Source organism: Gossypium hirsutum, chromosome D06 (genome assembly GCF_007990345.1).
Source record: "Gossypium hirsutum isolate 1008001.06 chromosome D06, Gossypium_hirsutum_v2.1, whole genome shotgun sequence".
Classification (NCBI taxonomy): Eukaryota; Viridiplantae; Streptophyta; class Magnoliopsida; order Malvales; family Malvaceae; genus Gossypium; species Gossypium hirsutum.
Window position 1 is genome coordinate 49110577 of NC_053442.1, and position 16413 is coordinate 49126989.

The 16413-nt window shown below is 33.9% G+C and overlaps 1 non-coding gene across 1 annotated transcript; it reads right to left on the bottom strand.

The window, feature by feature from the left end:
* Positions 1-4825: 4825 nt before the first annotated feature.
* LOC121218958 (small nucleolar RNA R71) lies at positions 4826-4930 on the bottom strand. The gene has a single exon (XR_005915439.1). It is a non-coding gene; the product is annotated as a small nucleolar RNA R71 (small nucleolar RNA).
* Between the last annotated feature and the right edge of the window lie 11483 nt (positions 4931-16413).

The window sequence follows — 16413 nt, forward strand, 5'->3', positions numbered from 1 at the left end:
TGAATGATTTGTATATAAATTGGTCATATGCCGATTATATTTGATAAACTTTGAATTAGAAATGACATAATGTTTCATTTCAATTAGTTATTATGAATTGAATTGTAAATTCATATGGATGAAACTAGACAATTATTTGTTAGTATTATGCATGACATAATGTATTATTATATATATTCATGGTTGAATTATTATTTTTGAGAAAGATAGATAAATTAGAAAGAAAGTTCAAATTGAGTAGAACGCAGGGTTGAGTACTTTCGTTCAGTGATAAAGACGAATTGACGGAAAATACCAAGGATGGACCATGGCAAAAAGTGATATGTAATTTCATGTAAGACCATAGCTGGGCTATAGCATCGGTATATGTTATGTGATTACGTGTAAGACCATAGTTTGACTATGGCATCGAGAAAATAAAGTACTCAATTCCATAAGACGTTCACTAATTTGACAAAGTTGGTAAGTGTTACAATGTGACATCGCCAGATTCGGCCATAACGTTTAGGACGGGTTTGGGGTGTTACAGATTAAGGCAATGAGGAGGAGGATTAAAGGTTGATTATTAGTAAAATACCTAGGTTAACTAGGCTTGTATGGCCCACACATTAAAATAAAGGATTTTTGTCAAAAAAATTAAATTATTTGCATGGGAATGGAATTGAAGTTAGGACCTCAAGGTTAAATTCACTAATTTTTAACCATCAAACCAATAACTCATTCTTGAAATAATTGTGAAATATTTATTTTAAAAAATAAAACATGTCACAAACTAGGGTTTAAGGAAAAATTTCAAAATAATAAAAATGGTTAGAGAGAAGGGATTTGAACTTGGGTTTCAAACCAGTACCTCATTTATTTCCAAAAAATGCATAGATAATATCAAAAATTAAGGCATCACCACTCTCTCTTGATTCACAAATCTGATTCTACTAACCCCTTATTTTTGGGATGTTATAGATTTTGATTATTTGGATTCTCTACACTCATAAGAAATCAATCGGATTTCTTTATAAAAAGGAAACAAGTGTAAGTTCTCTACTCAAACTCTTAAGAGTTAGAGATTGAATTCATGGCCAAGACTATTAATTGTATTTATTTAATAAATCATATTTTAAATCAGATCAAGTGGGAGATCTATATTTTTATCCCATCACTGAAGATCGAAGTTTAGATCTAGTGGAAAGGCTAATCATCAGGTGTGAATTTAACTTATCAAAAAATTTAATAATGGATTTTTCAATAATAATATTTATTAAGATTGAAACTTCGATTAAGATCTATATGTTATAGAATATTGGGGATACATTAAGTATTCCAAAGGGATGCTCAATAAAAAAAAAGGGAAAACAAAAGTATTTCTAGCTGACTATTATGGTGATTGTATGTTATAAGTGATGGGAATAAATGATTAATGTGAAATGATGTGTATATACGAATTCTCATGACATGTGATTTTATGGCGAAATTGATTCTGCATGATATGTATTTTAATCGTGCCATTGATTTATTAACTGAGATTTTATTTGCATGTTAAGCATGTTGACTATGATAAACTGAGATTTAATTTGCATGTTAAGCATGTCGACTATGTTGAACTTAGATTTGATTCACATGTTAAGCATGCCTACTGACAAATATTGTTCATATGTCATATCATATGCATTGGGTTGGGATGATTATGAAAGGAGGAAGACTTTGGTAGTGTTATTGCAATATTGAGTGGCTTGACCACAATATTATTGAGTGGCTTGGCCACAACGCTATTAAGTGTCTTGCCCACAACGCTATTAAGTGTCTTGCCCACAATGTTATTGAGTGGCTTGACCACAACGATGCAGCTTGACTGTGATATTAAGTGGCTTCGCCACAACGTGGTGTGTTATTAGATGGACGAGTTCTGGGGAACTCTTTATTGGTGTGTAATGGAGATGGATAGGAATGTTTTCAAAAAACTTGCATTGATTTCTGAAAAAGCTTTGTATGGACCTTCTCATGCACTTTGATATATGTAAGATAATGTTGAATATAAATGTTGTTATGTTCATGAAATGTATGACTTAAATATTGTTCTATTTTAGGTTGAATTCACACTCGGTTTTAAAAGCTCATCCCTTTAAAAATTCCTACTTTTTTAGATAACCCACAAGGTTAGGATTGGATACACTACCAAAGGAGTTTCTCGAATGTTTTCATTCATAAGTATTTTAAATTAAGTTTAATACTTATTTTAGGACTGTAATAATTTGTTCATAGACTATGGCATGGGACATTTCCTAAGGGATTTTTATTTTGTTTTACATGACTTGATCGCATGACATTAAGTTTTAAAAACTAAATAAATTTGTGTTTGAAACTTTGTTTTTATTAAAACCTAACAAAAACACTCTTTTCTGCCGCAACAACGAAAATAAATCTTAGACAAATATACGACTTAGTTTTTGAGGTTTAAAATTGTTTATTGATGTTTTATTGAGTTTACATGAAATATTGATTTCTTTTAAAATATGGTTTTAGAAAAAATCTTCATTGCGATTTTTATAAAAATCTATCCATATTATACTTAATTTTCAAGATTAATAATATTTACAAATGAGATTTTAAAGACATGTGATTTCTAAAGTTCATATGTTTTTCCGAAATAATGACGAATAACCAAATTCTCTAGTTTTGAATAAATAAATGAATGGTTTGAAATATGATTGAAATTATGAAACTTCGGAATAGTGATAAAAATTTTACAAAATACTGAAATCATTGAACTCTAAAATTTTTCTCATGTTTTGGAGAAATTAAGTTGAACATTCTATTTCACTAGTTTTGAATGATTTACGCAAATGGTTTAAAAAGTATGTTTGAAAACTACAAAAGATTTTCTGGGTCATTCCGGTGCTCATTGTAGCTTTCTGAATTCGGTTATATCGACTGGGCCAAGTATAGGAGGTTACATCATTAATTAGCTATTTTCTCGGTTAAAAATACTTAACTAAACTTCTATATCCTTTCTTGAAAACTTCATTAATCTTTATATTTCATCCTTACGGACTCAATTTACAGAAATGAGGTTTCAAAACCATGATTTTTGACACCTCTGGAAATTGGGTTGTTACGTGATCTGTCGTAAATTGGTGTAGCAGATTAAACTAGTTTTCGCACTTAAGGAGCCTGAATACAAGCATTTTCGTTATGTTTTATTTAAGTTTCGACTCTGGGATGAAAATTATACACGAAGTAGGGAATTTTGGTCCGCACAATTGAACTTAAAGCTAGTAAACATCAGCTGACCTAGGGTTAAGGACAACGGCCATCTGAAGGCTATAAATAGGCTCCTTTGGCACATGTTATGGATACGATTCCATTAGCTTACATTCTTTCCTTCGATTTAGTTTTTTTTCTTGCTTTATTAGGTTTTTTTAGAGTTTAGTTTATTTTTCTTTGTTTTATTTCAAGAGGTTTGAATTGTGAAGGAGATCAACTTCTGTGGATTAGAATTTATTATCAATATCAATCAGACTTTTCTTAAACTCTCTAATTCAGTTAATTCATTATGATTAATTCTTCCATTTATTTTATGTTGTTTATGAAAGTCGTGATGAACTAATCCCTCTGTAGGGGATTAGTGAGTGGAGGTATGATTTGTTAATTGTTTTGTAGGGTTACTTAATGTATCAGCTATTTGGGAAAGGAAGAACGTGAAACAAACCCAGGGCCTGACAATCTCGGGAAGTCATCAAGGTGGGAATTACCGGAACGAGCTAATAACCCATAATCAAGATTTAATTTACTCTAGTTTCCTACCTCTTGAATTTTATTTATTTTATGTTATGTTATTTTATTAATCTAAAAAATTTAAAAATATTTCTTTAATGGTCTCATACTGTAATTTGTTTAAAGTACTAATTAGATCTTTTAGTGTTTAGGCAAGAATTGATTTAGCACCGGTCTCCCTTGGGTACAATCCTTAGATTACTTACCTACTTTGTTGTGAAACTATATTACAACTCCACCCGTATACTTGTAAATACCACCTTGTCATTTTATATTATATTATAGTATTCATAGTTTAGACGTTAGTACGTCCGTAAGCGGTCAATTGGAGGTGCCATTGCCGAGAAGGCAACTGTACTAGGTTAATTTTAATTTTTGCAAGTAAAATAATAATTAGGAAATTTGTAGGTTATAAATATGATTTTATGTTATTTATTGTTACTGATCTTCTCTTTCTGGGTTTAGTGCATGACTCGTAGTAGGGGCACACCTATTGTAGCAGCCACCGATCCAGAAGGAATAATCCAAAGAAATCGGCATCAGAAGCAACAGCAATAGTAGATTCCAGATCCACCACCTACTGCAGGTAATGTACCATGTGAAAATTAACTATTTGACGATGCTGACAACAATGCTCTAGGAAATCCACCACCACCACAGCTTTCCCCAAACATACAAATTACCCAGAATGAGAGAACTTTAAGGGATTATGCCTTACCAAGTTTAGATATGGTTCAAGAAAGTATAGTAAGGCCGAAAATTATAGCTAATAATTTCGAGATCAAACCGGCTATGATTCAAATGATCCAGAATAATCTACGATTTAGGGACACTATGACAGAAAACCCTAATAATCATTTAAAATTGTTTGTCCAACTCTATGATACTTTTAAATATAACGGGGTCACTGATGACGCTATTAATCTTTGGTTCTTCCGCTTCTCCTTGATTAATAAGTCATTTTCTTGGATAGACTCACAAGCACTAGGATCTATCACCACATGGGATGAACTTGCTGGAAAATTTTTATAGTTCTTTCCAATTAGCAAGGCAATTTAGCTTAGACGAGATATTGATGTCTTAGACAGATTGAGGAAGAAATTTTCTATGAGGAATGGGAACATTTCAAAATATTGATTCAAAAATGCCTGCACCACGAATTTCTTGAGTGGATGCGACTACAGGTATTTTATAATGTGTTTGATACAAATGCATGATTTAGATTAGACGAAGCAGCAGGAGTCTTTATGAACAAAATGTATGAGGATACGTATGGAATCATTGAGAACATGGCACTAAACTCCTACCATTGGCCAATGGAACGATTCACATATTGTCAGAAACCTGCTACGGAAAAAGTTATCCAAGAGGATGACAAGTATTAATAGTTAGTGGATACACTCAACTGTATCGAATCTACTTCTACACCATCTATGCATGGGGGAGACAAACTACTCTTTCACTATATCAACAATCTGGCTAAGGATGTCAATTACATCAGGAATAGGGGTGGAAACCCTTATTCGAATACATATAATCCTGGATAGAGGGATCACCCGAATATAAGATGGAAAGGGAACCCAGAAGTTGGTACTAATTTAAATGAAGTTAAAAACACATATTACCAACCTCCTTATTTGTAGAAACCCAAGGATAAGGTCAACCCAAATGGATATATTGGATGTGGTCAAAGTCTGTATAGAATTGAGGGAGAGATGTAGTCAATGAGAAAATATGTCAAGCAAGTGCAATCTGGTTATACCAACTCCACAAGAACATTGACTAAACTAGAGGATCAAATAAGCCAATTAATGAGCATGATGAGCGACATCAAAAGACAAATTGGCACAGGTATTCTTAGCAATATAGAAGACAATCCATGAAAGGAAGGTAAGGAACATGTAAAGGTGATAGCACTTCGATCGGGCAAAGTACTGAGTAGCCTAGAAAACCTGACTCCAGATGTAGTTATGGAGAATACTGACGATTCTTAAGAGGAATTCCCAAAAGCTGAAGAAGAATCAATGCTAGAAGAGATAAAAGGATGATCGACTGAATCAGAAAAAGAAACACCTAAAGATGCCAAAATCACAAAAATTTCATTCCTTACAAAACTTGAAGAAAAAATAAAGAGGGATGAGGACAAATTTGTAAGCTTCCTGAACCTACTTAAAACATTAAATGTTAATCTACCTTTAATTGAGTTAATTGAGAAGGTTCCCAAGTACACCAAATTTTTAAAGGAAACGATGGTGAGGCGTAAGAAAATTAAGGTAGGTGAACAAGTTAACTTAAATGCTTCTTGTAGTGTAATTATTTCAAGATAGGTACCTCAAAAACTGAAAGACTTGGGAAGTTTTACTATTGCTATAGAGATAGGGAGCATTCTTTTTCATAGACTATTCGATTTATGAGCTAGTAATAATTTAATGTCTCTATCAATTTTTGAAAAACTCGGGTTATGGGGTCTAAAAACTACTTAGATAACATTACAATTGGCTAACAAGTCTTCGGTACATCCAAAAGAGGTATTGAAAGATGTGTTAGTCAAAGTTTGAAGTTTTATTATCCCCGTAGATTTTATGGTACTTGATTTTGAAGAAGATCGTGAGATACTGATCTTATTAGGTAGACCTTTTCTGGCCACCTTTAGGTCCATCATTGATTTAAAGAAAAATGAATTAACTATAAAAATCAATTGTGAGATAGAAACGTTTAAATGTGGTCATCAATCGAATGGAAAGAAGAAGTTAAGGGAACAATGCAAAGAGTTATATGTTTCTAACAATCCTAAGTCAAGGGATAACCTTCCTGTTATAAATACAAAAAGAATAAACAGGTTCAATGAAGGAGACAAGTGGACAATAATGGAATGGCACAAGAGGTGATGGACTAATACTGATAGAATGAAAGAGTTGCGCAGATGTGAATTGATGATACTGTTGGATGAATCTTGAAATAAAACTTAAAAATTATTTGAATTGTTACTTAACCTTTGTAAATTTTTATATATTTAACTAACCACATAGTTTAGATGTTAACTTTTATTTGATATATGTTTCTTTTAATATCAAGACATCTTCAAGATAGAAAGTTGACCTGACTTTTTTTGCAGAATGAAAGAATTAAAGAAATCAACTCGATGTTGCTACACCACACTCCGATGTCGCGACATGAAGAACAGTCTTCCCAAGTCTCAAAATTGGAAGATGTGTTGCACCACAAAAACCTTATGTCACGACATGGAACCCCTGTGTCACAACATCGTTACAATTTTTTGCAGTGTTGTGTCAACCTATTCATGTAACCCCGCAACCTATCCTTTACAACCTAATTTTTAACCTTTTAAAACTTTATTTTACAACCTAAAAACATATTTACTTCTAATTAAAATATTTGTTAACCTTTAATCCCTCAAACTCTATCAAATCTCTAAAAACCTCTTAAATCTTAAACCCCCAGTCTCTTAAACATTCTAGTTTTCTTTACTCTTCAATCATACTCGATGGAACAAAGAACGGGAACATCATGGGAGTAAGGAACTGGTCCTACACTGCACGACTATATATGTCTAGCTATACGTATTGAATGTTAAGTAGATACATCACGACAGAGTTTCTAAAAATAGAATGAAATAGGAAAAATTTGTGTGATGTAGGAACTATAAGTTAATCTAATATGCGAAAAAATCCAAAAAAGGAAACTAGTACGAGTAGAAAAAATCTTAAAATAGCAGAACAACATTCACGAGTGAGATGTATTGAAAAAGAGAAAAGAGACAAAGTCATAAAAGAAAGAAAACTCGTTCATTAGTGCATAAAAACTCGTAGATTAGCCGTAGTTACTATGTCATGTTATGATTTCCTCTACATGGAGAGACAAAAAAGTTGAGAGAAGGAGAAATATGGCGGTGAGCAGGTAAAGGTCACTAAGGGGGAAGAATAGGGATCAATTCGATGTGCCACACTATTTTCATGTTTGTAACCTTAAGCCTCAGAACGTTACAAGCCAAAAAGTCCCATGTGACCTAAGCATCCTTATGCATGAATGGATATCATACTAAACATACGCATAAATGACTATTCATATTTTGCTCGGACAATCAAAGTACTTGTACGATTTATTGATGGATTACTACAGGTGAGACCTTTAATACTTCTATATTTTGTAACATACTGAACTTAGATGTTTGTGATAAAAAGTTGTAAGTCAAATACTCATCATGTTAAAGTTGTTAGTAAGCATGAAATGTTTAAGTCATATGCTCCGAAGTCAATACTTGTATGATATTTGCTCAATGGTCGTCACTTTTCTTTCTTATCTTTGTTTATGTTACTTGACGATAAGCAATGACTTAAGTGTGGGGGAGTTTGATCTACCGTAATTTGGTGTAGTAGATTAAACTACTTTTCACATTTAAGGAGCCTGAATACATGCATTTTCGTTATATTTTAGTTAAGTTTTGTTCACTTTACTTACATTCAATAAAATGTGCAAATTAAGTCTTTTATTGACCTAAAAGATCAAATGAGGCCTAAGGGAGAGCTAACATACCTTGTGAGTGTGCAGGAGACCATTAGAAGACAATTTAGACCGATATTGGATGCTATGTCGCAACACAAGAGGACTAATGTCGCAACGCAGAGAGTAGAATGGAGAAAGTATAAAACTATAACACCCCTTACTCAAGACTGTTGCCGGAGTCGAGCACGAGGCGTTATCTAACTTAACTTACTAGCTCGGAGTATAAAAATTTGCTTTTAAAATTAATTTGCTCATGTTCATTCAATATATCCCTAAAAAGAACCCTCGAGACCTTAAAACTTGCAACAAAAATTGTTCGGGTCCAAACTAGGAACATTAAAATTTTTCCGAATACTTAAACAAATCAAAATAATTTATTTCACTATTCACAATAAAACTGTCCACCTGCATAACAGTCACTAATTTAATTATAACTCGAGTTACGAAACTTGAAATTTAGATCCACAAATTTTACTTGAAATTTATATCTTCTTACCATAAAATTTTCAGAATTTTTGTTTAGCCAAATAGTACAATTATTCTTTAAAGTATCGCCTGTTTCACTGGTCGACAGTTCTGACCCCTCTTCACTAAAAATCAATTATCTCATTCTACAGAATTCAGATAATGTTCTCGTTTATTTCTTTCAAAAATAGACTCACTAAGGAATCTAGAAATATAAATTATGACTCATAATTATTTCTTTAAAATTTTTAATAATTTTGTAAGTTCAGAATAGGGGACTTCAAAAACCATTCTGACCTTGTCTCACTAAAATTCAAATATCTCATAATATATAATTCATTTTCCTACACCGTTTCTTTCATGTGAAAATAGACTTGATAAGATTTAATTCTATATCTCATTCACTCTTTAATTATATGTTTACTATCCTTGGTGATTTTTCAAACTCACGTCAATGCTGCGGTCCAAAAACTATTCCATTCCAGATTGTTACTCTTTTATAATTTCTTTGTATTAACTATCATTTAGGCATACATAACATCAAAACATGTTCTTAAATAGCCATTTAAATAGCTATTCATTAGCCATATCATAAGGACACGCACAAAATGACTAAGTCCCTATACATGCCATAAATTAAAATGTTTTGATCACAAAATACTGAGATAGTCTGTTGATAGTGTGAAACGATCTCTAACGCCCTTATGATCCCCGAATTAGCTTGGCGATACTATAAAAAAAATGAAAATAACAGGAGTAAGCATTAAAGCTTAGTAAGTTTACAAGCAAATAAATAACAACATTTATCATAAATAATTATACTCATAAATTATCATCAAGTATCATGATCTTTACTTTCTTCTTTACTTACTCTCTTACTTGTTCACTTACTTGTTTACTTAAATAACTCATGATTATAACTTACTCCTCCCTTGCTGAAATTTTCTTCTCAACTGGTAACAGAGATATTATTAACCCTTATAACTTACTTGAATCTATTTATTATGCTTTTACCTGAACTTTCATGTAACATAGTTTATTTACTAGCCCGTTGAACCACTTGGAATATTAAGGATACTCAGGTCTCCTGTCTGATAATAACATGCCAAAGCCATGTCCAAGACATGATCTTACATGAGATGTTTCCTGTACTACCAATGCCATATCCCAGATATGGTCTTACATGGGAGTTCTCATATCGGTGCGCATGTCATGTCCCAGACATGGTCTTACGGGGGACCTCTCTTCTCGGTGCCAACGCCATGTCCCAGACATGGCCTTACGTGGGACCTCTCATAATGTCAATAACCAATTCCATGTCCCAGACATGGTCTTACATGGGATCTCCATCCTTTAATGTCATGACAGTTGTATCGATACATTCCTAATGTTTCAACGGGACTTTTTAACATTGATTCTCTATCATATCATACTTGAGTCAACATTAAATAATTTCATAAAATAAGTACATAATTGCTGGAAAGTAACAACATTAATAATAATGATTGAAATATTGCATTTATTTACCGTAAACTTACCTCGGTACAAAATACGATCAAATCTAGCAACTTAGTGCTCAACCTTTTTATTTCCCCGGTCTAACTTCGAATTTTATTCTTCTTGATCTATAATAGAAAATTTAGCTTATTTAATACTCACATTCATCAAAACATTCCTTGACTCGAACTTTGGCAAAATTACAATTTTACCCTTAAAATTTTGCATATTTACACTTTTTCCCAAAGCCCAGAAATTAAACTTCATCCATTATTCTTATGTTTTATGACATGCTGAACATCTTTCCCTTCTATGGCAACATCAAATTCTCACACTAACATCAAATTCCCGATTATGTGGTTTTACTCGTTTTCACTTAAAATCGCTTAGCAAAAGTTATTTAACATAATTTCAAGCTTCATATTCTACCATAAAACATCAAAATAAACATATTTCACAAATGGCTATTTTTTGAAATATGAACCCTAGCATGAATTAATGGTAGAATAAGCAAAATCGAGCTACGAGGATCTAAAAAATGTAAAGTACATCAAAAACGGGGCAAAGATGGACTTACTATGAAGCTTGGAAGCTTGAATAAAACCCTAGCCATGGCTTCCATGACATATTCAGCCATATGGAGAAGATGGAAAAGAAATTTGGCTTTTATTTAGTCTTTTAGTCCATTTAATTACCAATTTACCAAAATGCCCCTAACTTAAAAATATCCTATTTCACTTTTCTCATGTCCATTTTTGCCCAAAATTTAACCAATGGTCTAATTACCATTTAAGGACCTCCAATTTAAAATTTCATAACAATTGCACACCTTTAGCTTCTAGAACTCAAGTTTGCACTTTTTACAATTTAGTTCTTTTGACTAAATTGAGTGCCCAAACGTCAAAATTTTTAAACGAAATTTTCGCGAAATCATTCCGTGAAATTGTAGAACATAGAAAAATAATAAAAATAAAGTTTTCCTCGTCGGATTTGTGGTCCCAAAACCACTGTTCTGACTAGGCACTATTTCGGGATGTTACATTTCTCCCTTCCTTTAGAGATTTTTGTCCCCGAAAATCTTACCTGTGAAGAGATTTGGGTACTATTTTCGCACAACCTCTTCGGGTTCCCATGTAGCCTCATCTACCCCATTCCTATTCCAAAATATTTTCACTAGTGCAATACTTTTGTTACTTAGTTGCTTGGCTTCTTGAGCTAGAATCATTACCAGTTCTTCACCGTAGGTCATGTCTGGCTGAATCTCAACCTCTGTCTGAGAAATCACATGCGATGAATCTAAACGATAACGACGTAACATAGACACATGGAACACATCATGAATCTTCTCTAACTCAATCGGCAAAGCTAACCGATATGCTAAGGGCCCAATTCTTTCAATCACCTTATACGGTCCAATAAAACGTGGAATTAGTTTACCTTTCTTGCCAAATCTGATAACTTTCTTCCACAGGGATACTTTCAAGAATACCCTGTCACCAACCTGAAACTCAATCTCTTTTCTTTTCAAATTTGCATAGGATTTCTGTCTATTTGAAGCTGCTTTCAAGCAATCTCTAATGACTTTTACTTTCTCTTCTGTTTCTTTGACTAGAACAACCCCGTAATCCTGATTTTCCTTAAGCTCCATCCAATACAAAGGCCTACGACACTTACGTCTATGCAAAGCTTCATAAGGTGCTATCTTCAAACTCAGCTGATAACTATTATTATAAGCAAACTCTACCAACGACAAATATTTCTCCCAACTACCTTGAAATTCTAAAACACAACATTTGAGTATATCCTCAAGTATCTAAATAACTCTATCTAACTAACCAGCGGTCTGAGGAGGAAAAGCTGTACTAAAACTCAACTTTGTGCCCAAAGCTTCCTGTAATTTCTTCCAAAACCGCGAAATAAATCTCGGATCTCTATCTGAGATAATCGATAACGGTACTCCATGTAGTCTGACTATCTTTGAAATATACAACTCGGCCAACTTGTCAAGTGAATAATCCATACGAACTGGGATAAAATGAACCGACTTCGTTAGCTTATCAATCGCAACCCATACTGCATCTTTCTTTCTTGGTGTCAACGAGAACCGTGTCACAAAATCAATGGTAACTCGGCCCCATTTCCACTCAGGAACTAACACAGGCTGCAATAAACCTGAAGGTACCTGATGTTCAGCCTTTACCTACTGACAAATCAAGCATCTAGAAACAAATTCTGAAATACCTCTTTTCATTCCCGCCCACTAGTACAATTTCTTCAAATCATTATACATCTTTGTACTACTTGGGTGAATAGACAAAGAACTGTTGTGTGCTTCCTATATGATCTTTCTAATAAGCTCATCATTCTTCGTTTCACATATTCGATTTTTTAACATCAAACAACAACCAGAACCGATCTGAAAATTAGACTCAACACCTGACTCGCACTGAGCTCTTTTAGCTTGCAACTCACTGTCATCTTTCTGAGCTTTATAGATTTGTTCAAGAAACATTGGTTTAGCTCTCAACTCAACTAAAATAGAACCAACATATGATAAAGCTAAACTAGTATTCAAAGCTCTCAATGTAAATAAAGACTTTCTACTCAAGGCATCAACAACAACGTTTTCCTTACCGGGGTGATAGTCGATCACTACCTCATAATCTTTAATCAACTCTAGCCATGTTCTTTGCCTCAAGTTCAAATCTTTCTGGGTTATCAAATATTTAAAACTTCTCACCGTACAAGTGATGTCTCCAGATCTTCAACACAAATACAATGGCAGCTAGCTCTAAATCGTGCGTCGGGTAGTTTTTCTCATGTGGCTTTAACTGTCAAGAAGCATATGCTATTACTTTACCTTACTGCATAATTACACAACCTAATCCATTCAAGGATGCATCACTGTAAATCACAAATTCTTTACCCGATTTTGGCGTACTAAAACAGGAGCTTCAATCAACAATGCCTTTAACTTGTCAAAACTCTGCTGACACTTCTCAGTCCATTCAGACTTGAAATCTTTCTGCAACAACCTTGTCAACGAGGTAGCTATCATAGAAAATCTGTTTACAAATCATCTATAATAACCAGCTAATCCAAGAAAAATTCTAACCTCTAACACATTTCTGGGTGGTTTCCACTCAACAATTGCTAAAATTTTACTCGGATCAACTTTAATACCATCACCTGAGACAATGTATCTAAGGAATCTGACTTCTCAAAGCCAGAATTGACTTTTGCTAAACTTGGCATACAACCGATTATCTCCCAAAATTTGTAAAACTATTCTCAACTGTTTGGCATGTTCAATTTCATTAGGAGAATAAATCAAAAAATTATCAATAAACACAACTACAAACTTGTCCAAGTACGAACGAAAGATTCGGTTCATTAAATCCATGAATATGACAGGACCATTAGTCAAGCCAAATGGCATCACAAGAAACTCATAGTGACCATACCTAGTCCGGAAAGCAGTCTTCGGAACATCTGACTCTTTAACCCGCAACTGATAGTAACCGGATCTCAAATCCATCTTGGAGAACATAGTGGCCCCCTTCAATTGGTCAAACAGATAATCAATTCTAGGCAATGGATATTTATTCTTTATTGTTACTTTGCTAAGTTATCAATAATCTATACACAACCTCATCGAACCATCTTTCTTTTTCACAAAAAGCACTGGTGCGCCCCTCGGAGAACAACTAGGCCTTGCAAAACATTTTTCAGTTAATTCCTGCAACTGAGCTTTCAATTCTATCAATTTCAACGGGGCCATTCTATAAGGAGCAATAGAAATGGGAGTGGTACCTAGAAAGGACCCAATACCAAACTCAACTTCTCTAATAGGTCGCAAATCTGGCAATTCTTCTGGAAACACATCGAAAAACTCACAAACTACTGGCACTGATTCAATTTTCAACTCTGGATCTTTGGTATTCAATACAAAAGCAAGATAAGCTCCATACCTTTTTCTCAAACATTTCTAAGTAGACATAACAAAAATCATGTCAAAAGAACTATCTGACTCATCTGAATTAACCTGGATAACATCCCCATTTTTGCATTTCAACTCAATGTATTTTTTTCCGCAATTCACTATCACATCATGGGCAGTCAACCAATCCATAGCAAGAATCATATCAAACTCATCAAATGGCAATAGCATAAGATCATTAGGAAAACAGTGACCTCTAACCATCAAAGGGCAATTTTTTCATACTTTGTCTACTAACACATACTGGCCTAATGGATTCGATACTTTAATCACAAATTCGGTAGATTCTATGGGCATGTTTATATTAGGCATCAATCTCATGCAAACATAGGAATGGGTCGAACCTGGATCAATCAAAGCAATAACTCTAGTATCATAGAGAGAAAATGCATCTGTAATCACATCGGGGGAGGATGCCTCTTCACGAGCGCGAATAACATAAGTCTTTGCGGGTGCTCTAACATATGGTCTAGCTACTAAGTCTCTGGACGTACCCCTATTACTTGCTCCAACTCCCAAATTCCTCTGCGGTCTGCCTCTAGTGGGAGCATTTTTCGATCTTACACTCGGTATTTCTTCTCTTTTAACTGTTTCAGGACAATCTCGAATAAAATGATCTAGTGCACCACATCTGAAACAAGCATTTTCATTTGCTTGGCACTCACTGAAATGACGTCTACCACATTGAGCACATTCTGGTCTAGGTGGTAGAGTACCACCCACACTTGCGACTGAAGTAGTCTGAGCTCTTAATCCCACAAATCTTCTACCTCTGTTTCGGCTAGGATACCTGGTTGAAAAATTTGATCTAATAGAGAACTCTCTAGGCTTCTTGGATGTAGGATGAAATGATCTGTTCATCTGCCTTTTCTTCGTATCCTGAACCTTATTTTCAACTTTACCCTTTTCTTTTTCTTTTAACAGCTCCTCTGCCTTACAGGCTCTTTCAACTAGAACAACATACTCTTTTATCTCTAAAACGTCTAACTCCAGATGTCGCTCTTCCTGATCTATAATAGAAAATTTAGCTTATTTAATACTCATATTCATCAAAACATTCCTTGACTCGAACTTTGGCAAAATTATGATTTTGCCCCTACACTTTTGCATATTTAAACCTTTTCCCCAAAGCTCAGAAATTAAACTTCATCCCTTATTCTTATGTTTTATGATATGCTAAACATCTTTCCCTTCTATGGAAACATCAAATCCCCACTCTAACATTTACTTATGAACATTAGGTATTTTTACCGATTTTGTCGTTTTACTCGTTTTCACTTAAAATCGCTTAGCAAAAGTTGTTTAACATAATTTCAAGCTTCATATTCTACCATAAAACATCAAAATAAACACATTTCACCTATGGATATTTTTCCAAATATGAACCCTAGCATGAATTAATGGCAGAATAAGCTAAATCGAGCTACGAGGATCTCAAAAATGAAAAGTACATTAAAAATGGTGCAAAGAAGGACTTACTATGAATCTTGGAAGCTTGAAAAAAACCCTAGCCATGGCTTCCATGACATATTTGGCCATATGGAGAAGATGGACAAGAAATTTGGCTTTTATTTAGTCTTTTAGTCCATTTAATTACCAATTTACCAAAATACCCCTACTTAAAAATATCCTATTTCACTTTTCTCACGTCCATTTTTGTCCACAATTTAACCAATGGTCTAATTACCATTTCAAGAGCTCCAATTTAAAATTTCATAACAATTGGACACCTCTAGCTTCTAGAACTCAAATTTTTCCACTTTTTACAATTTAGTTCTTTTGACTAAATTGAGTGCCAAAACGTTGAAATTTTTTAACGTAATTTTCATGAAATCATTCTGTGAAATTTTAGACCATAAAAATAAAATAAAAAGAAATTTTTCCTCATCGAATTTGTGGTCCCAAAACTACTGTTCTGACTAGGTCTTATTTCGGGATGTTACAAAAACTACCTTCCATGTCGTGACACAGGTTGAGGGTGTCCTGACATACCTCTGAAGACATCTCAATGAGGAGTATACTGTGACCTCTATCATGACATAGGTCATGGTGTGTCGTGACATCGACTCTAGGACAGAAATTAAACACAAAGTAGGGGCATTTTGGTCTGCACAATCGAACTTAAAGCTCGAAAATGTCAGCTGGCCTAGGGTTAAGGA